Source organism: Canis lupus, chromosome 23 (genome assembly GCF_011100685.1).
Source record: "Canis lupus familiaris isolate Mischka breed German Shepherd chromosome 23, alternate assembly UU_Cfam_GSD_1.0, whole genome shotgun sequence".
Classification (NCBI taxonomy): domain Eukaryota; kingdom Metazoa; phylum Chordata; class Mammalia; order Carnivora; family Canidae; genus Canis; species Canis lupus.
This window is the reverse complement of record NC_049244.1, coordinates 15,164,731-15,185,902: the sequence shown is the minus strand read 5'-3', so window position 1 is coordinate 15,185,902 and position 21,172 is coordinate 15,164,731. Positions and strand designations below refer to the sequence as shown.

The window sequence follows — 21,172 nt, the reverse complement described above, 5'->3', positions numbered from 1 at the left end:
GCAGAATTTTCCTGTTCATTTTAAATTTCTAATTTGTTTTTAACTGAATTGGAGTAACTACAGGTGAACTAGATGTACATACATAAGTGTTATTGTATATTAATATCCTTAGTTGTATATTTATTATACAAATACAAGTACATGTGTATGCAATATGTAAGTGCATGCGTATGTTAGTATGTTTGTGTGTATGAGAGAGGGAGATAGGGATAAAATATATATGAGATACCTATATCCTAAGAGAATTTTAAAAGTCATTAACTAAAGATTTGCCTTAAAGTTTAAGTTTAATAAAATGCAATTTTATTAAAAGAAGCTTGGAGTGAAATCATTATAGTTGTTTATAACTAAGCATCCACTATATCACATAAACCGAAGAAGTCCTGGGAAAGTTGTTCTGCCTTAGATAGCAATCAGGTTGTGTTTTTTTTTTTTTTTTCCTCCTTCTATTGTGAGAGGATAATGTAAGACAAGTCATAATGAGTTAACACTGCATATGCAATTATCAAATAAAAGCTTATTCAAGCATTAATGAATTAATATATGCTTGAAACCTGTGTAAAAATTTAACATTTCTACTTTGCTTTATTGTATTTCCACCAATTATGCCCTAATAATATGGACTATTAATACAACTAAATATCCTATTTATATTGTATGTTGTCCATTTTAGCCTATCTTTTTTTCTCTCTCTCTCTGTCTTCCCCCAGTTAGTAGTCTAGAGTCAGTCTTTTGACTCTGTTCTTGTTAAGGACATTCTTTTAAAAAGTATATAGAGTATAACTTTCCGGATAAGATGATTTCAGTTTACAAGGGAACTTCTGTAAACCAACAAAGGCCAGCACGGTACATGAACTGATTGAAGCATCAGACACTTGGCAAACCAGAGGATAGTTTATCTGTTTTGGGAGGGAGACTTTTAGTACCACTGTTAAACTGCAGTCTTTTGTAGCTTCAAGGGCTATCAGACCCATCAGCATTTGCCAACATTTTAATCTTTCTCATCTGAATTCCGTTAAGCATAGGAAGGAAAGTCTTCAACCTATTTTCCACCAAACTAGTGACCAACCCTATTGACTAGTGAGCCAAATAAACACACTGAAGAACCGGGACATGAGAAAAAAAAAAAAAATCCCCATAGTAAGGGTCAAGAATGGTGTCTTTGGTTTGTTTGCCCAGGAGATAAGAAACTGCTTAACACAGTGAGTTGGGGAGTGAGTTGATGAGGAGCTGTGAACTATGGGAAGGAGGAGCCCAGAAATATGGTAGGCAGTGGTTATGGGGGCAAGAGATATATCTGTACTAATGTGCTGTCAACTCAGGCTTGGTCAAATACTGGTTGAGCATACTGGAATCTATAAGTCTCTTAGAACATTCCTGTCGTTCATCAAAAGGGGAAATTTGTCTAACAAAGGAATGTTGTTTGGGAACAACACTGCTTAAAAGTATTTATGTGAATCCTTTTAGGGGAAGCTAAATCACCATTAATTTTCTTAAAACCAGCCCACTTCACTCACTTGCATACCTGTTTGGCCCTGAAGGCAAGCATGTCTTCAACTTTGAATAGCCTTTGCCTTCTTGAATGGATATCAAGTAACTCCAAGGGTTATTCTCTATCCCCATTTAACTGATGAGGAAGCAAGCCTAGAAATGTTGGTTATTTGCTCTTCCTTCCTTAAAATAATCCCTGTAAGTAAGGCTAGCAGTAAATGGTTCTGGATGTTATTAATGACAGACAGACACAAGGACAATGTTTTTATTTTGGGTAAAGGTGGATGGTTTGGGAAAAAAAAAAAAAAAAAAGATGTGCAGCAGCTTTTACCCACCCACTTCCATCCCACTGGAGACAGCATTGACTGGCAGTTCTAACTCTGTTCTGTCACTCACTAACAAAAGCTATATTGTTATATAACAATAACAATAATAATAGTGTGCATATTGTGCCTTGAAAGCATAGACATCTTTTGAAAATATTTTGATCATCTTGTTTCATTCCATATATTTTTTTTGAGAATGGTTTCTGTTAACTTCAATTTTGCCCTTAAGTTACATTTGTCTGGCTTTCTACCTATGTTAACTTTATTTATTTTTTATTTTTTTACCTGTGTTAACTTTAAAGTGGGCAGCACTTTAATCAGTTTTAAGTAGGAGAATATCACAGGATTATGGATGGTGGTAGGAAGACAAAGTGCAGTTGATAATCTCCCTTCCTCCCAGGGTTCAGAATGAGGCATGTGCTTTCTTAAAGGGCCTATGTGGTAGAGTTTCACAGCAAACACTCTTTCATCTTATTTAAGTTCTGTTTGGCTTGCCTCCCGTGTTTGCTCATGAGGATAAGGTTAAGACCTCTGAAGAGGCCACTCTATCCCAATTACTTACCCAGGCTCCCCTCTTTCCTTTAAATAGTATGCACTTAGCTGTGAACAGTGTTTTGGGGTCATTATCTCCTTGATGGATGAGCCCAGGGACAAACAACTAATTTCTTATTGGGATTCTAAAAGTATGATAAAGTCTGATCAAAAAGACTTTGAATGTTTTGAATTTATCCACAAACTAGTACTTGCTGCAAAACACACAAATGCCTGTGTCAATTTTTCCTTTTTCAATCTGGTTTTTCTCAAAAGGTTCTTCCCCCAGCCACATAGTTTCCTATTGTCTCAAGTTGCCTTAAAGCTTCTAATTCCAACCCAAAGGCTGCCTGATCTCTCATTCCCTTGTGTTTTAAAGAAACTTTAAGCATCTGTGTTTAGTTTTGTGAAGAGCTCTATTTAGGCACATGCTTTATTCCCTTGACTTCACTCTAGAATCCCTTGCCCAAGTTTTGAGTCTGAATTGTTAGAATGTTTGGATTGTGATACCATTTCTTCCTTGTCTGGTCCCTGAGAGTTACATGTCTCAGGCATAATATTCTGCTTTCAAATGTTGAACTTAAAACTAGGTCCTCATTACTGGGGCTATTGAGAGAATTATTTTACTTCTCTGGCACCATCATTTGCATTTAGTCTGTTTTTGTTGATGGAATTTTTGTAGGAAATAGTGTAGTAGCAAGGCAACCATTTTATATTTATAATCAAAATTAAGTGATTGTTAGGCAGGGCATAGGTGTATTTTGTCAGGTTTCTAGTCAATCTGAAGATTATTATCAATAGGCATCTATGAATTTCTTAGGCATCAGAAACTATAACATCCTATATGACTTGGCATCTGTGGTCCTCCATAGCAACCAGTTCACTTTGACATTGCCAGTTCCTTGAATTTTTGGACAAATAATGGGGAAGGCACGTTAAGGCTTTCTCATTTAGATTTAACTCAAGAGGTAAAGAATTACCTGAAGCTCTGTGTGGCAAATGGTTTCTTTTGGGCTTTGTTCTCTAAACAATTTGTAGATGGTTGTGTTCAGAATTCCCAGCCCTCATTAGCTAACTGCACACATGTGGAAACATAGAGGCTATGACCTTCAGATCCACTCCAGAAATACAAACTTGGTCTCTAAGTTTAGAGAGGAAATGCTTCCCTCTCTTTAGCCAGAAAACAGACTGTTGTTTTGTCCAGGTCACACATACGTCGGAGCTATCCCAGCCAGCAGGGAAAAAAATGACCTTCCGGGTAATGTGTGCGTCATTAAGACTTAACTGAGTCCTTGGTCCAGGGAGCAGAAGCTCACTTAAAGTGCACAGAACCTTAGGATTTTTTAATCCATAGAAATCAACCCAAGCAAAGTGGAAATTATTGATAATTGGTGAAATTATTGATCATTTTTCCAGGAGAAGTCAGCCAAGAAAAAAGATCAATTTAGAGGGGCATTGGGAATCCCTCCTTTTTATGAGATTCGTTTAAAAGCGAAAGTGTTTTTTTTTTATTACTGCATTTCAAGAGTCACTAAACTTTGCAAACCTTCAAGCAAATAAATTTAATCATATCATTTTTTTTCAAAGAAATATTTTAAGTCTGGAAAAGCTGAAGACATTAATGCAATCTTTGCCTTATATCACCAAAACTCAGAAATGACCCAAATATGCAAAAATGGGGAATGACAGAACTCTGGTTAAAGCAGTGTTTTACAACAATTTAGAAAGATAATTAAGACTTTGAAACAGCATGAAAAACTAGCTGCAGTATGATGTTAATTGGGAAAAAGAAAAATAGAAAAATCTATGTATGCTCTGCTAATAACTAGGTCAATACATGATGTATGATGATTACTGAAGATACTTTTGCTTGGAGATGTTATTATTGGTTGACATTTATGTCTTCTCCTCTGGACTATGACTTTCTTGAGAGAGTAAACATATTTTACTCTGTCTGCAAAACTAAGACCTGCACAAAATAAGGGCCAGTAAGTATTTCTCAGTTAATCCATTAAAAGATGGGGAGGGGAAGCAAATTATGAAATTGTGTATTTAATATCTGAACACAATTGTATAAAAACAATGCATTCAGAAGGCTAAGGACTTGAAGGAATCATGGAACAGTGGTTACAGGTTATAAGGATTCTTTGTATGGTGATATATTGATTTTTGAATTTCCATTATATTTTTATAAATAATTGTGCTGTCTAGAAAAACAATGCTAATAAGCAGTGTCAGCATAATTTAATGGTATTGAAATGCAAAGTAGAAAACATTTATTTATTCAATAATGGGAAAATTTAAAGATGTATATCTTTATTAAAATTCAATTATATGTGTAAATTTCGAGGTCTCTATCATCTGGAATGAGATGTCAAAAGTGATAAACTTTGAATTACTTATCATAGAATATAAGATCTTTGATGATCTAGCCTGTCCTCTACTCTCTAACACAAAGGCTACTGTGCTTTTTGGATAATGTGAGCCCTGTAGCATTCTGGGACTGTCAGAACATTCACATTGTAGTCCCTATAAATAGCACAACTGGAATTGTACAATGAGCAACTCATGTGGCCACACCAATGGTCCTGATCAGTTCTCATCTCTTACATGTCCAGGCCTATCTGTTTACATGCCACATGTAAAGGTAATCAAGTACCTATTCCCTATGCTTAAAACATCATCCACCCTCCTCCATTTAATAATAGTCTGGTATTTATTGAGCACTTAATATGTACAGAAGTTATGCTAATAGCTTTATAAACATTATGGCAGTGTTTTTCAAGTTGTTATAATGATCTATTTTATAGATATGAGAGACAAGGAAGTTGCCCAAGCCCCCACAACTATAAAAAAGCAAATATGGAAAATAAATTCAGGTTTGTTTTGTCCTGAAGCCTGGCTGCTTGATTTCTCATATGTCATCCCTCTCCTGTTTTGTTTCTCTGCTCTTCCCTGACTTGCAAGACTTAGCTGATGAGCATTAAGTCTTCAGAGCCTTTCTTTTCCCTCTGCACCTGGCCAAGCTGACTCAAGTATGCTTTCTCTGTACCCTTTAATAAAACTCTTTGTTCTCCCAAGAGTCCAGCAAGCATTTAACAAACTAGGTATAGTTAGTGATTTTTCTTTGACCATGGGCCTATTAAGAGCAAGAATTATAAACTTCTTTAGGAAAAAATAAATACATAAAGACTGTATCTTGTTCATTTCTCATTCACTTGTACTTAGCACATGCTTGAAACCTGAAAAAGTTATCCAGTGAAGGTCTGGGAGAATAAAATAACAAATGGCTTAACCACATATTAGGTTCTCCATACATGGATGTAGTACCAAGAAATCATCATGTATATAATTTGGGTTGTGATTAGAAACTGGGACAGAATTGTAGCCATTTATCACATAGCTGCAGTGAGCACAAGTTCTTGTTGAGAGCATTTGGACTCAATACTTTGGCAGATTCATTTGCCTCTTTTAAATAGTACTTTAATCATGTCCCTTACCTGCTGAAATCCTGTGACTTGTTATTCCATTCTCTATCAAGTTTGAATTCCTCAGTGTGGGCTTAATGTATCTGCGTAATATGGATCCACTCACAGTACCGTTCATTCGGTTTCAACCTTTACCTTTAACGCTAAGCAGGCCAGGCACTTTTCTCTCCTGACACATCATGCTTATACCACTCTTGGGTTTTTACTCAGTTCATTCTCCTTCACCCCAGAATACCCTCTGTATTCTTCTTTCCTGCCAAATGATTAACAGGCACCATGCATTTCTCTTGTTGCTTGAAACCATAAGACATTGAGCTCCCACTATGTGCCAGGATTTATTCTGTGTATTTCATAAACATTTTATCAGGAAAAAAAATTGAGTTTCCTTTTGTTTAGTGACAAAGGAGAAACTTTTTCAATGCAGACATAAAGAGACTTGATTAAAGTCAAAAGCTGCTTTCTACAAATAAGCTTGACTCTCAACTGTAAGTGATTCAAATAATGCATTGTTGTATGTGAATAGTTGACAGCAGAAAACTAGTTCTATGCTTGGATATTTTGTGTGACTTTAATATTAAGTATCTAGTATGTGGAGAACAGTTTTTACAGAGAGTTGGTGCCCCTGTGAGTCTCTGTGTTTGGTCTACTGACTATCCCATGTCTAGAGACTTCAACCCTATATTTAGCCCAATGCTTGGCTGATGTCTGCTGTTGGTTATAAAGGGAAACATGGAAAAATAGTTTGAATTGGTATAAAAAATGGAAATTATGGGCCCTCCTCAGAGGACCATCCTATTTAAGAATAACACCCAGTTTGCCTTTAGTTGGAGAATATTGCTCAATCATTCACCGTTTATAAGAATAATAACAAAATGGGATTTTCATATTATGACTTAAAAGTTGAGGGGTCCCACGGTGTCTTAGGAAAGAATAAAAACACATGTGTCACAAGACTAAGTGAAAACAGAAATTTCATATCTGTTCATGTTCAGAGTCACTTTGCTGACACTGTGCTCCTGAGTTAGGAATTCCTTAGAGAGCAGAAGTTGGAAAGTAAAAGGCAAGCTTTCCCAGTAACATTTGGTTTAAATTTACATGCAATTAAAATTCTTATGCTATGTTAGTAATATTTTTCATTTTTTGGTTTTAGAAACATTTATAAATATTTCTGATACATTTTAGTGAAGGCCTCCCTTTTCCTATACTATCTAACGATTCAGTCCGATTTATTAAAAATGAAAGGCAGGGGCAGCCCCGGTGGTTCAACAGTTTAGTGCCTCCTTCAGCCCTCAGTGTGATCCTGGAGACCCAGGATTGAGTCCCACGTCAGGCCCCCAGCATGGAGCCTGCTTCTCCCTCTGCCTGTGTCTCTGCCTCTCTCTGTGTGTCTGTCATGAATAAATAAATTTTAAAAATCTTTAAAAAATAAAAATAAATAAAAATGAAAGGCAGGAGAAAGAAGAGAATGGGAAAATCTGCACCATGGAAAGATTGTCTTCCTTCTTTCTCCACAGATAGTCCTCAGGATTACTTAGGAGTAGAGGATTGCTCTGCAGTTATTATACTATGATGGATAGTAAGGAAATATATCACACATTTCTAAGTTTTGGACATGAACATTTGAAAATGTTTTAAGAAAAAGGAATTTATTCTTAGATGTAGTATGCAATGAGTGCAATAAGAGAATTTTGATTCACCTGACATTGCAGCGTGAATGAAATTATTATCTAGAGACTGTAAATACTGTGTGAATCCTTCTTAAATGTAATAATTGATATCTGTAAGACTCTCCACAAATAATCCTGGACTAAGTAGCCCTAAAACTTCAAAATAGCCCTAAAACTTCTCTTAGTGAGACACCACAAAATTTGATCTCAAGATAAAAATATAATTCCATTTATTTACACTTTTCATTTGATATTTGATCCAGCCTACTTCCGAGTTCCATTCAGAAACTGACCCAAAGACTTGCGAATTAATACCAAGGAACTTGCAGGGAAAATAAAAATGAGAGCAAAGTAAACAAAACAAAAGCAGTGGTGGGGAGAGCTAGAATACTCCTGTTCCTTGTAGATCAATCTTGGACAAAGACTGTCTAATAATTCAAAATCTGTAGCATGTGAACAATATTGTATGTGCTGGGCTGCCAATTTTGGCATTTAGAATATACATATACATATATATATATATATATATATATATATATAGAGAGAGAGAGAGAGAGAGAGAGAGAGAGATTGAGAGAGAGAGAGAGAGAGAGAAAGGAGTATTCTGACAATCTGTCTTTTCTTTATAATCATTAATCGTTGTAGCAATTCCAAAAGTCCTTAGCTGGGGGATATATTTGGAAAGTGCTGCTTCTCTGCTCTCAACACATTCAGGTAACCATTCCAAAGCTGCTAAGGTTCCACTTGAGAGGTAACTTGCTATTACCATTTGTGCTGTGTGTCATAAATGGGCCCTATTATTTTCAGCGAGACCCCTTAGCAGCAGTTCCAAAGGAGCGGCTCGAGATTTGATTATACAGGTCTCTCTCCTGAACACATCCTTTCACATTTGACATTTACACTGGTTGCGGATTTTTATGTAACTCATTAGAGAGCAGTCTGAGCCTTAAAAAGGTGTTAGTCTTCCTAGAACCCTCTGGCAAAGCAAAGTCTTTTATTGGACTTAAATGTTTTGAGTTGAAACCTGTACTTGTCTGATTGGAAAGTGTTTCAGGGAACAGATTTTGTTATTTTTCTAAGCTAGGCTGCAGGAATTGAGCTGGAGATATCACTGACCGAAAGGAATTTTTTTTTTTTTTTTTTCCTCAAAGAGCTGAGAACCAAAGGAAATGACTCCAATGTTTAAAATCCTTTTATTTCCTTTGTGGACGATATCTGTGCAGCTGAGACGAACCATTCCAGATGGCCCCCACCCAGACTTTATGGGAACTGAGATTAGGAAGTTGTATGGTCAAAATAGTCATTTACAAATTGCTTCCAGTCTAAAAACCTCAAAGTTCTTGACAAAGCCATGATTTCTTGCCACATTTTATTTTTTCACATGGGTGACTGACCTGTCTGTCATTCATTAATTACCCTGCCAGGATATATATATATATATATATATATATATATATATATATATACACACACACACACACACACACACACACACACATTTTTCCATTTCTTTTGAGGAGAAAAGACAAGAGTTTGTGAGAGAAGTATGCAGGGTGTGTCTGTAAAACTTCTCTTAGTGAGACACCACACATTTTACCCTTTCTGTTGCCTTCCATTTGAAATAAAATACCGCTGGGTCACAGTCAGGCATATAAAAATACTTTCTTTCCTAATTTCATTCCACACTTTTTTTTTTCTTGCCTTGCTTTTCCATATCTGAGAAGAATAAAATGTTGGACATGGCCTCAAAATTCAACGTCCATAGCTTTCTTTGACACAATCATGTCTCTCCCTGGAGAAAGAGAATGTATTCATCACTCTCTAAGGTATTACACGTCCTCAGCTATCTTCTCCAGCCTGTAGGATCTTATTCTTCTATGTATTTCTGATACCTAGCATGGTGCCTGCCGTTTTGGAGGTGTTAAATGAGTGAATGAAGCAATCAAGAATGGGCAGCATGTAACAGTGTTGGAATGCATACAATAGGGAAGAGAACAATAATTATGCAGTTTTAAAAGTCAGTAATTGTTCTCTGAATTATAAACTGTGTTGAGAGTGGCAATAGACACAATTCTATGTTCCTTTAAAAATGTTTTTCCCTGTATCTTATCTACATCATGGTGAAGTCATATAAGCTAGAGGCTTTCTTGCTGCAGTTAACTTTATTCTATACCAACCTAAAGCCACTCAGACTTTTGTGAGGTAGTGGTTGCTCCACTACTTCAGTTATTTTTTTTCTAATTTAACATATACAACACATTAAAATGACCTTTAGTCGCCTGACATTTACCATTGAATGGGATTTACACATACTACTTGTTTAGTCTAATTTTAGTCTAATTTAGTCTAATTTGATTTGTTCCAACATTTGTCAAATATCTATTTTTTTATTTTTTTTATAATAAATTTATTTTTTATTGGTGTTCAATTTACCAACATACAGAATAACACCCAGTGCTCATCCCGTCAAGTGCCCCCCTCAGTGCCCGTCACCCATTCACCCCCACCTCCCCCTCCCCTTCCATCACCCTAGTTCGTTTCCCAGAGATAGGAATCTTTATGTTCTGTCTCCCTTTCTGATATTTCCCACACATTTCTTCTCCCTTCCCTTATATTTCCTTTCACTATTCTTTATATTCCCCGAATGATTGAGAACATACAATGTTTGTCCTTCTCCAATTGACTTACTTCACTCAGCATAATACCCTCCAGTTCCATCCACGTTGAAGCAAATGGTGGGTATTTGTCGTTTCTAATGGCTGAGGAATATTCCATTGTATACATAAACCACATCTTCTTTATCCATTCATCTTTCGATGGACACCGAGGCTCCTTCCACAGTTTGGCTATTGTGGACATTGCTGCTAGAAACATCAGGCTGCAGGTGTCCCGGCGTCTCATTGCATCAGAATCTTTGGGGTAAATCCCCAACAGTGCAATTGCTGGGTCTTAGGGCAGGTCTATTTTTAACTCTTTGAGGAACCTCCACACAGTTTTCCAGAGTGGCTGCACCAGTTCACATTCCCACCAATAGTGTAAGAGGGTTCCCTTTTCTCCGCATCCTCTCCAACATTTGTGGTTTCCTGCCTTGTTAATTTTCCCCATTCTCACTGGTGTGAGGTGGTATCGCATTATGGTTTGGATTTGTATTTCCCTGATGTCAAGTGATGCGGAGCATTTTCTCATGTGCATGTTGGCCATGTCTATGTCTTCCTCTGTGAGATTTCTCTTCATATCTTTCGCCCATTTCATGATTGGATTGTTTGTTTCTTTGGTGTTGAGTTTAATAAGTTCTTTATAGATCTTGGAAACTAGCCCTTTATCTGATATGTCATTTGCAAATATCTTCTCCCATTCTGTAGGTTGTCTTTTAGTTTTGTTGACTGTATCCTTTGCTGTGCAAAAGCTTCTTATCTTGATGAAGTCCCAATAGTTCATTTTTGCTTTTTGTTTCTTTTGCTTTCGTGGATGTATCTTGCAAGAAGTTACTCTGGCCGAGTTCAAAAAGGGTGTTGCCTGTGTTCTCCTCTAGGATTTTGATGGAATCTTGTCTCACATTTAGATCTTTCATCCATTTCGAGTTTCTCTTTGTGTATGGTGAAAGAGAGTGGTCTAGTTTCATTCTTCTGCATGTGGATGTCCAATTTTCCCAGCACCATTTATTGAAGAGACTGTCTTTCTTCCAGTGGATAGTCTTTCCTCCTTTACCGAATATTAGTTGACCATAAAGTTCAGGGTCCACTTCTGGGTTCTCTGTTCTGTTCCATTGATCTATGTGTCTGTTTTTGTGCCAGTACCACACTGTCTTGATGACCACAGCTTTGTAGTACAACCTGAAATCTGGCATTGTGATGCCCCCAGCTATGGTTTTCTTTTTTAAAATTCCCCTAGCTTTCGGGGTCTTTTCTGATTCCACACAAATCTTAAAATAATTTGTTCTAACTCTCTGAAGAAAGTCCATGGTATTTTGATAGAGATTGCATTAAACGTGTAAATTGCCCTGGGTAACATTGACATTTTCACAATATTAATTCTGCCAATCCATGAGCATGGAATATTTTTCCATCTCTTTGTGTCTTCCTCAATTTCTTTCAGAAGTGTTCTATAGTTTTTAGGGTATAGATCCTTTACCTCTTTGGTTAGGTTTATTCCTAGGTATCTTATGCTTTTGGGTGCAATTGTAAATGGGATTGACTCCTTAATTTCTCTTTCTTCAGTCTCATTGTTAGTGTATAGAAATGCCATTGATTTCTGGGCATTGATTTTGTATCCCGCCACGCTACCAAATTGCTGTATGAGTTCTAGCAATCTTGGGGTGTAGTCTTTTGGGTTTTCTATGTAGAGTATCATGTCATCGGCGAAGAGGGAGAGTTTGACTTCTTCTTTGCCAATTTGAATGCCTTTAATGTCTTTTTGTTGTCTGATTGCTGAGGCTAGGACTTCCAGTACTATGTTGAACAGCAGTGGTGAGAGTAGACATCCCTGTCTTGTTCCTGATCTTAGGGGAAAGGCTCCCAGTGCTTCTCCATTGAGAATGATATTTGCTGTGGGCTTTTCGTAGATGGCTTTTAAGATGTCGAGGAGTGTTCCCTCTATCCCTACACTCTGAAGATTTTTGATCAGGAATGGATACTGTATTTTGTCAAATGCTTTCTCTGCATCTAATGAGAGGATCATATGGTTCTTGGTTTTTCTCTTGCTGATATGATGAATCACATTGATTGTTTTACGAATGTTGCACCAGTCTTGTGTCCCAGGGATAAATCCTACTTGGTCATGTCAAATATCTATCTTTGATAGATTCCATGCTTGGCACTGGGATAAGAAATAGGGAATATATATGTATATAAGTATATGTATATATATATATATATATATATATATATATATATACTATATTGAGTTTTATATATGATATTATATATAAATATACATTTGCTTTTATATATAGTATTATATATATTTACATATATAAACTAAAACTATATATCTATAAACTAAAACTAAATTTTCACATATATAACTAAAAGATAATATGATCTTTATAGTTAATGTTATTACCTAATGACCAGTGAGCACTGAGCACTTTTTATGCATGTCAGATTTTCTTCTAATGACTCCACATGTCTTAACTCATTTAATCCTTCCAACAAATCTGTGAGATAGGTGTTAAGGTTATTAGCATTTCACAGATGAGGATACCCAGGCAGTTCTCAAGATCATTCAGTCTCTAACCCACAGAGCCTGCAACCATGTAGTTCCAAAAGGTATGCTCTTAACTGTTTGGAAAGGCACAGTGACATGTTTCAGGGAGGAGGTGATATTTGAGCTTGACTTTAATGGATGAATGGAACTTTATATAGCGGAGATGGCAAGGAGAGGTTCTCCTAGAAGAGGAAAGGGCATGGCAGTAGCAGGAAGCTGTACACTTGCATGGCATTTTCTGATAGCTATAAGGTGCAGGGCTTGCATGCATGGAAATGGTAAGTAATACAACCTGAAATGCAAGCTCAGGTCTTATTGTGAGGTTTCTTGAATAAAACCTAGAGTAGGAGAGATTCACAGGCAGATGAGAATGTGGTCAAAGCCATGTTTTGAAAAACCACATCTAGATTGGGAATGACAGAGGAGGAGGAATGCTAGATGCAGGTGAGGAGGATGGATCCTTTACCTTGCATTCCTCTGTTAGTATAACACCTAAAAATGGCTGAACACTGACTTAAACTATCTTTCCCTGTAGCATACAGAGACTGAGGGACGGGCTTAATCCAGAGCCAATATGGCAACTTCATCATTCAGAGACTTAGAACTCACCTATCCTTGATGTTGATGTGTGCTTTTTATCTTCATGCCTTCTCCACCTGTGGTTGCAGATGGTTGGTTTCCTGCATTCCCACAAACCCCTTTAACATTATATTTGCATTTCAGGCAGGAAGAATTCAAGGAAGCTAAGGAGCAGAAGACAAGTGACCAGTTGAGTGTGTCCTTGTTTGAGAGTTTTCCACTTAAATGTCACTGACCCTAAACTGTAACATGCTCATGGGTTCATGATACTCAAGTGAGGCTGGAAATTGTAGTTTTCATAGCTGGGCATATTGCCAACCATTAATAAAACAGAGTGCTGGTAGGAAGAGAGTTCTGTCAAAGTGGATATTGCAGTTGTCTGTGTAAGAGTTTAAGAGGACATAGACAGAAGGCTTTGGAGCAGAAAAGGTAAAGTGGAGATACATGTTAAAGATGAGAATGAGGAAGACCTGGGCACCAATAAGATGAGGTAGTCTGGGGGAGGAGAGAGATCAAGGAAGACTATAGCTTCTGACTTCAACAACTGGGTCACTGGTGGTGGTTCTGAGACGGGACAAAGGTAATTCAGTTTTATAGACAAAATAGTACATTTGACTCAGGATATATTGAATTTAGTATATACCACTAGGACATCCTATTAAAAATTTGATAAGTTAGTATAAATAGACCTAAAAGATCAGGAGATGATGATACGAGGGTAAGGGTCATCTGAACTGCAGCCACTGATTAAATCACTGAAGGAGGGAATATGGGGCGGCACATAGCACAAGACTAAGGAGAGGAAGTATTTAAGGGCAAGCAGAAAAACCCAGAGGAATGGACAGGGCACAATATCATAAAAGCTAAAGGAGTAGCATTCCTAAAAAGAAATAATCAATGGCATCAAGTACCTTAAAGATTCAAGACTCTAGAGTAGACATTGGGTTAGCAATCTGGTATGTTGATCTCATATTCTTGCAGAGAGTAGTGCATTAAGAGAAGAGGTTACCCAGAAGTCAAGGCAGTTCCAAAATCTACTAAAAGACAAATGTAGTATTTGGGGATAAGAAACATTAAGGGAATATTGACACATAACATGAGTAAAATTCTAAGTGAAAACATTTACTCTTACACTACATGCTCTAGGTTTTTCTGGTTTTGTTTTTTAAAATAAATATCCAATCTTGCAGCTTTTGCAAAACTGACTTGTAGAATATCTGGGAGGAACTAAAAGGGCAGGAAAAAAGCCCATTGTACATCAGTAAGAGTACATTGCAGTGCCTACATTTTTAAATAGTCCTTGCCTCTTTTCTCCTTCTGAGTTGTAGGCCTTTCATTAATATATCCACAAGTGTATATTTGATAACCATTATGAATGTGACACCATACTAGGCACAGACCATTGAGTGCAGCTGGCACCAGCATTATCAAGGACCCAGTCAGATTCATCATGGCTCATTTTGGAGAAATACTAAACAAATATCCAGTTTTCTCTATGTGCACCCATAGCCACATAGAAATGCGTTGTTTCTTGAATTTTAAAAATAGAAAAGCTATTTTACAAGTTGTCATCTTGGTATTAGGATGGTATCATAGATCTCCTAGATACCAAACTGCTGTGTCCATTTCTTGTTTTAGGCTATAAAGTAGCCAATTCCATGCATGAACACATACAAATAATGAAAATGCCTCAGGAAAAATATAGAAAGTTTCCATTGTTGATAAATGTGTATGGCTATTTCTTCCTGACCTCTTTCATAGTAAAAGAAGGCCATTATTAAAGATGCATCCTTTAACAGGAGAGAATATGAAAACATTTATAGTTTTCAGGGTAAATTAGCAGCTCTCTTTTCACCTTGGCAGGAAATGTCTAAAGTTTAAGTGACCATTTTCATCTTGTCAACACACTTCACCACTTTCTTTGTTCATCTTTCAAAATCTGGTAATCTTATTCACAGTTTGTAATTTACTGAAAGCAGGGGTCCACTTATACACCATGCTTTATGAGGTGGGAAAGATGACATTTTAATTGTGTCTCAATGAATAAAGTATTCATTTCCCCCATAAAGATTTTATAATGATGTTCACAAAGCAAACAAACAAACAAAAAAAGTAAAACAAAATAACAACAACAACAAACTGAAAATGATAGGGACACCTATGTGAACAAGGCTACTGGGGGACTGAGGTAGAGAGATGGGAAGGGAACAATTACCTTACGTATGCCCTCCATATATTTCTGTGTTTTTTCTCCAAAATAATAGCCTAAACTGGCAGTGTTGCAGTAAAATTGTCATAACTTCCATTGATAGTTGCAATGTAAACTGGTATAGCTCTTATTTTTTTTTCAAGCAAATTTTTTTTTGTTTTTACTGGAGTTCGATTTGCCAACATATAGTATAATACCCAGTGCTCATCCCATCAAGTGCCCTCCTCAGTTCCCATCACCCAGTTACCCCAACCCCTCGCCCACCTCCCCTTCTGCAACCCTTTGTTCATTTCGCAGAGTTAGGAGTCTCTCATGGTTTGTCTCCCTCTCAAATTTTTCCTACTCATAGATATTTTACATTGGCCTTTACACTACTGGGAACTAATCTTGGGTCAGAAATTAATCCAAGAGAAAAAAGTCACCTGTAGAACTATACAGGAGAAATTTTGAGAACAGAATTGGGGAAGAGCTATGTGAATGAAGAAGATTAAAAGATTGTAGAAGTGTGGGGTCAATTTGACAGTGTCAGGTGATGGCGCGGATGGGCGGAAAAATAGGAAGGTAGAGAAGAGAGAGCCTAGAGTAATTTCTAGGTTTCTGGCCTGGACAACTGTCTTGGCTCATTCCTTTGGAAACAAAATGCCCAAAGAGAAAAACAATACTAGAAAGGTTCTGCAGATTTGCATTTAGAACTGTTTGCATTTGAGAGGTCTGGTGACAAAGTGAAGATGTTGAGTAGACAAAAATACATGTCTGAGATTAGAATATATCCAGGTTGGAAATACAGATTTGAAAGTCAAAAGTGGATACTGGCAAGCAGCACCCTTTCCCACAAAAGAAATTTTAAAATATTTTTATTGAATCGAATGCTAGTACATGGCAATCATGGCAAGGACTATGTTGCATCTTGGGGAAATTCTCATGATATAATATTAAGTAAAAAATGAGAATAAGTGGATCAGTCAGTGAAGTGTCTGCCTTTGGCTCAGGCCATAAACCCAGGGTCCTGGGATCGAGTCCCGAATCAGGCTCCCTGTTTCTCCCTCTTCTGCTGCTGCTCTCTCTGCTTGTGCTCTCTCTCTCTCTCTCTGTAAAATAAATAAATAAAATATTTTTAAAAATGAGAATAAATGCATTTCTGCAATGATTGTACTTTCTATGCACATGGAAAAGACCTGGAAGGAGACAAAAAAATTAAAATATTGTAATTTGATTAGTGGGATGATGAGGGTTTTTTTTCCTTTGATTTGCTATTAATAGTATTGTTACTATGTTTGTGCCACATAAATAATTTGAAAGCCTATATACATGCTTAACTTATATGCTGCTATATAATGATGAAATTGAGGGATGTTTTTTGGAAGTTATTGATTTTTAGACCATTTTGTTTAATAAAATATTACATCAACATATATCTGAAACAACTAACAGTGGAGTACCATAATTTGGAGCTTTAGTGAAGAATCTATATTCCTCTTGCTTCCCAACCCCTCAAATGCTTCTGTCACTCCTTAGGTGAGGGCCACAGTTTGAAAACCACCCAGGACAATGACTATGTCGTTGTCCTCAGATGAGAGTGTGAATCTCAGAGGTCAACCAGAATTCAAATCTGGTTCAACTGTCAGGTTGGCTGGTTTTTGGCTCTCTGATTTCTATATGAAAATTTCCTCCTTTGCTTTCACACTTCCTGTCAACTAGATCAGTTAAGGTGGCTTTTTGGGGTAGCTTTTACTGCTGAAATCTCAAACTTGCACATAATTTTTCTCTCCAAAATACATCAAAACTGCTGCATTGGTATTAAAATGGAAGTTTTACAATGGCATTGTAAGGTATTGTCATTATTTGGTATTTCATGGTAGCTTTGATTGCTTTATTGAGTGTGGCCAAAAACTTTACCTTTATGTTCTAACCAGAATTTCCAGATAAAATATAAGAACTCCAATTAAATTTGAACTTCAAATGAACAACAAATACATTTTTAGTATAAGTACACTTAGTATAAGAGTTTTTAGTATAAATGTGCCCCCATATGATTATTATTTATTGTTTTCGTGAAATTTAAATTTAACCTGACAACCTGTTTTTTTATTTCCTAAATTTGGCCACCTAGTCCCAGTATTAGGATGGTACTTTCATTCTAATGATTTAGACCTAATAAAGTAACCACAAGTCAAGGATAGCTACTGTGCACTTGAGATATGCTTAGTCCAAATTGAAATTTGAGTATAAAATATATACCTAGTACTAAAAATAATGTAAAACATTTCATTAACAATTTTAGTATTAACTACATGTTAAAATGATAACGTTTTGGAGAGGTTGGGTTAAACAAAATATATCAAAACTAATCTTACCTCTCTTACAGTTCTTAATGTGGCTGCTAGAAAAATTTTTAAATACATCTGTGGCATGTACTATATTTCCATTGGACAGTACTGACTTTCTAGAGCTAGGGAAATTCTGACGTTTATCTATTTTATCTTGCAGAATATATTTCCAAGGGGCAAATAAATACTATCAGCACAGAAGGCTGAATAAAAGTTGTACAAGATTTATACAAAACAAACTTAGCTAACCTAAACTGAGAAAAATGAGAGTACATCTTTATGTTTGTGGAAGTAGTTTCATTTGATAAACACTTTTGGGAGGATTAGTTCTTCCAGACCAGAGAATGCGTATGTATTATGCACAGATTAATATAAAGGGTATATTATGCTTTATTGCTATTTCTCAGCAAAACACTGAAAGTGCTGATTTGTTTGCTATTTCAAAGATACATGTACCATTTCCTAAAGGAGTTCCATCATAGCTCATTGGTATTTAATTCTATTCAGTGAGGTTAAAGAATCTTATGTCACAGACACCTAAATTTGGAAGGAATCACAATGTATTACCTGTTAAGGTCAAGGTTCATATCAAAACTAATATTAACTGTTTCCTCTACCTGTAATGTACTTTCCACAGAGAGGCTCTGGGGACGTTCCTGACTGTGTTCAGGTCTCTGCTCAAATGTCATTTCTTCAAGAGGCCCTACCATGACGGAATTATCTAAAATAACACCCTGTCACTTTCTCACTCTTACTTCACTATATTATTTTTTTTGTGACATTGACATTCTATTTTGTTTTATTCCACCCTTACTTGTATTAAATATTTTAAATTGTTTTAAGTAGCATGTATCTTTTTTTTTTTTTTTTTTGGTCTTTGCCACTAGCATAAGGCTTCATGATGCCAGAAGTGCTCACTGTAGTAGCCTCAGAAGCTAGAATAACGTCTAGTTCATAGGTAGGTGTTGTGATCCTATGCCTTTCTGACATTTCTATAGTGTATTTCCTTCTTGTTGTTTCTTGTTACTTAACAATTTATTGGTATCCCAAAGTTTGACTTTTAATTGGTCTTTCTCACTTTGGAAGTCAGCGAAACATAGCTCCTGGATCTCTGCTCATTTACTTCCTCATAGTGGGCTCCTATCCTGAACCTTGCACCTACTAGATGCTGTGAATACAATGGTAATCTGTATAGCCAGAGCTCCAGCCCTCACCAAGCTTGCATCCCTATGAAAATGCTCACTCATAATGGTTTTAAGCTTCCTTATTGACTGACGTGCCAGAAAATTGAGTTTGTGATGTGTAAATCTGTGTTGACAAAGTTTCTTTGCTATTTTTAGTGGAGTCAATAAAATGTGGGATGCTTGCTTTGTGCCAAGCCCTATTCTCAGCTCTTTATGTATATTAACTCATTTATCCTCACTGTAACATTAGTGCTATTGTTATTCCCATATTTCAGATGAGCAAACTGAGTCAAGGAGAGGCACACAATCAGTACAGGATGGAGCCAGAATCAAACTGAGAGAAGCTACAATCGGGACTGACAGAATCAGAATTTAAATCCAGAGAGGCTAGCTCCAGAACCTTTTAACAACCTGCAGACTGAAGGCTCATGTAGCGAACTTTGTATATCTACCAAAATATAACTACTGTTGACCTCTTTGCTGAAAGTTTCAAAACCATGAGTTATTTCATCTGGTTTGGGCATGCAGTCAGTTTGGAATGTTCTTTGTCTGCATTTTAGCATAACCCAGTCTTACCCATTTCACAAGACGTGACATGCTATAAAATTAAGGTCCAGTTAGGAAAACATAAGTGCCTCTAGGCAGTACCTACAGAGGGATTACTTGCATAGAGATGGAACAGCCAAGAAGCTAAACACAGCCTAGATGGGCAACCCAGAGGTTAGAATAACAGGCAACTTCTAGCACATTGAGGTCTGTAGGGTTGGAGGGGGCAGGCAGGATTATAGAAAGCTGCTAGCACCTTAGGTCTAGAGGGCACTGAAGGGAGGTAGGGTTACCATAACCTTAAAGCTGGGACTATCCAGTGAAAGCAAGAACCACAAAGGGGCCTTCTGGTGGGAGCTGGGATCAGGAGGAGACAATGTAGGAGAAAGAAATATATTGTCTTTTCTTCTTCAGGCCTTATTCTCTTTCGGTGCCTCATACTGGCTAAGCCTTGTGGAATCTACTTATCACTGGAGCCTGGGAAATGCACTTTCCAAGGATACAGAGCAGATGAATGGTTCTGTAGGCCGACAGATAATTGACCAGCATACATGAGATGTCATATGAATTAATAACTCTCATACCTTTCTGTAGTACCTCTCGTCTTTTGAGGCATTACAGATGTTAGAATAGTGCTAGGTATGTGTAGTCACTACTCATAGCGTCTATTAGGTACAAGTATGGTTGTGTGTACTATTCATATAGTATTTTTAAGCCTCACAAGAGCCTTGAAAAGTAAGCAAAACTATTATCCTCACTTTTGTGATGGAGAAACTGAGGCACAGTAACTTCCCCAACATCGCATAACAAGTGGCAGAACTTGGATTCAAATGTAGGCTGTGGAGCTCCAACGTCCATTCTCTTAACCACTGTGCTCCGCTGCCTCTCAAGATCCTTGCCTAGCTCCCCAAGCATCTGGTGCGGGATACTGCATGTAGCAGGTGCTCATTAAGTACTCACGTGATGAAATAGATTTCCTGATTTTAATATTATCTAGTAGTCACTTAGATTCTTAAACTTTTACAGCCACTTGGGTTTATTTGTTTTTTCAAACTGTTTTTCTCTCTTTTTTTTTTTTTCATGTTTCGATAGTCTCATCTCCCCTCGTCTGACTGTCCATTTCTATGCCCTTTCATTTCCATTGCTAAATGTTTTTTAGTTTTTTTTTTTTTTTTTTTTTTGGAAGGTGATATTTATAGGGTTAAACACTCAGAGATATATTTTTTAGCAACTCCAGTGTTACGGAGGGAAATGATACTGTGATAAAACCATCCCACATTCTTGGGAACAGAATCAGTTTGATTCCTGGAAAGTCAGCTTTAATTAGGCAGATAATCTTACAACAGTGACTTTTCTATTTATCCATCTACCATTGGCGGCCCATTGTATTTAAGGAGTTTCATTCACATGATCCCCGTTAATGCCCACAGCAACCGTTAAGAGTATTCTGATAAAATTCTCCAGTATCTTTTTTTGTTACCTATTCTTTTTTTTTTTTTTTCCTATTCTTTTTTAAACTGTTATCATGTCCGGTTCCAACACCCAGGAACTCACACCTTTGTGCCACGCCCAACAGGTGGCAGAAAGAATTTAAACTTGTATATGCCTAGTACAGAACT

At 36.8% G+C, this 21,172-nt stretch overlaps 1 protein-coding gene and 1 long non-coding RNA gene across 20 annotated transcripts in view; one reads left to right on the top strand and one right to left on the bottom strand.

The window, feature by feature from the left end:
* RBMS3 (RNA binding motif single stranded interacting protein 3) overlaps positions 1–21,172 on the top strand; it is a 1,328,331-nt gene that overhangs the window by 848,210 nt on the left and 458,949 nt on the right. The gene's annotated exons all lie outside the window — the stretch shown is intronic.
* Positions 16,334–21,172, bottom strand: part of LOC102154344 — a 57,727-nt gene continuing 52,888 nt past the window's right edge. The window contains exon 5 of the long non-coding RNA XR_005376918.1: positions 16,334–16,584. This is a non-coding gene — a long non-coding RNA (uncharacterized LOC102154344). The remainder of the gene's footprint in view (positions 16,585–21,172) is intronic.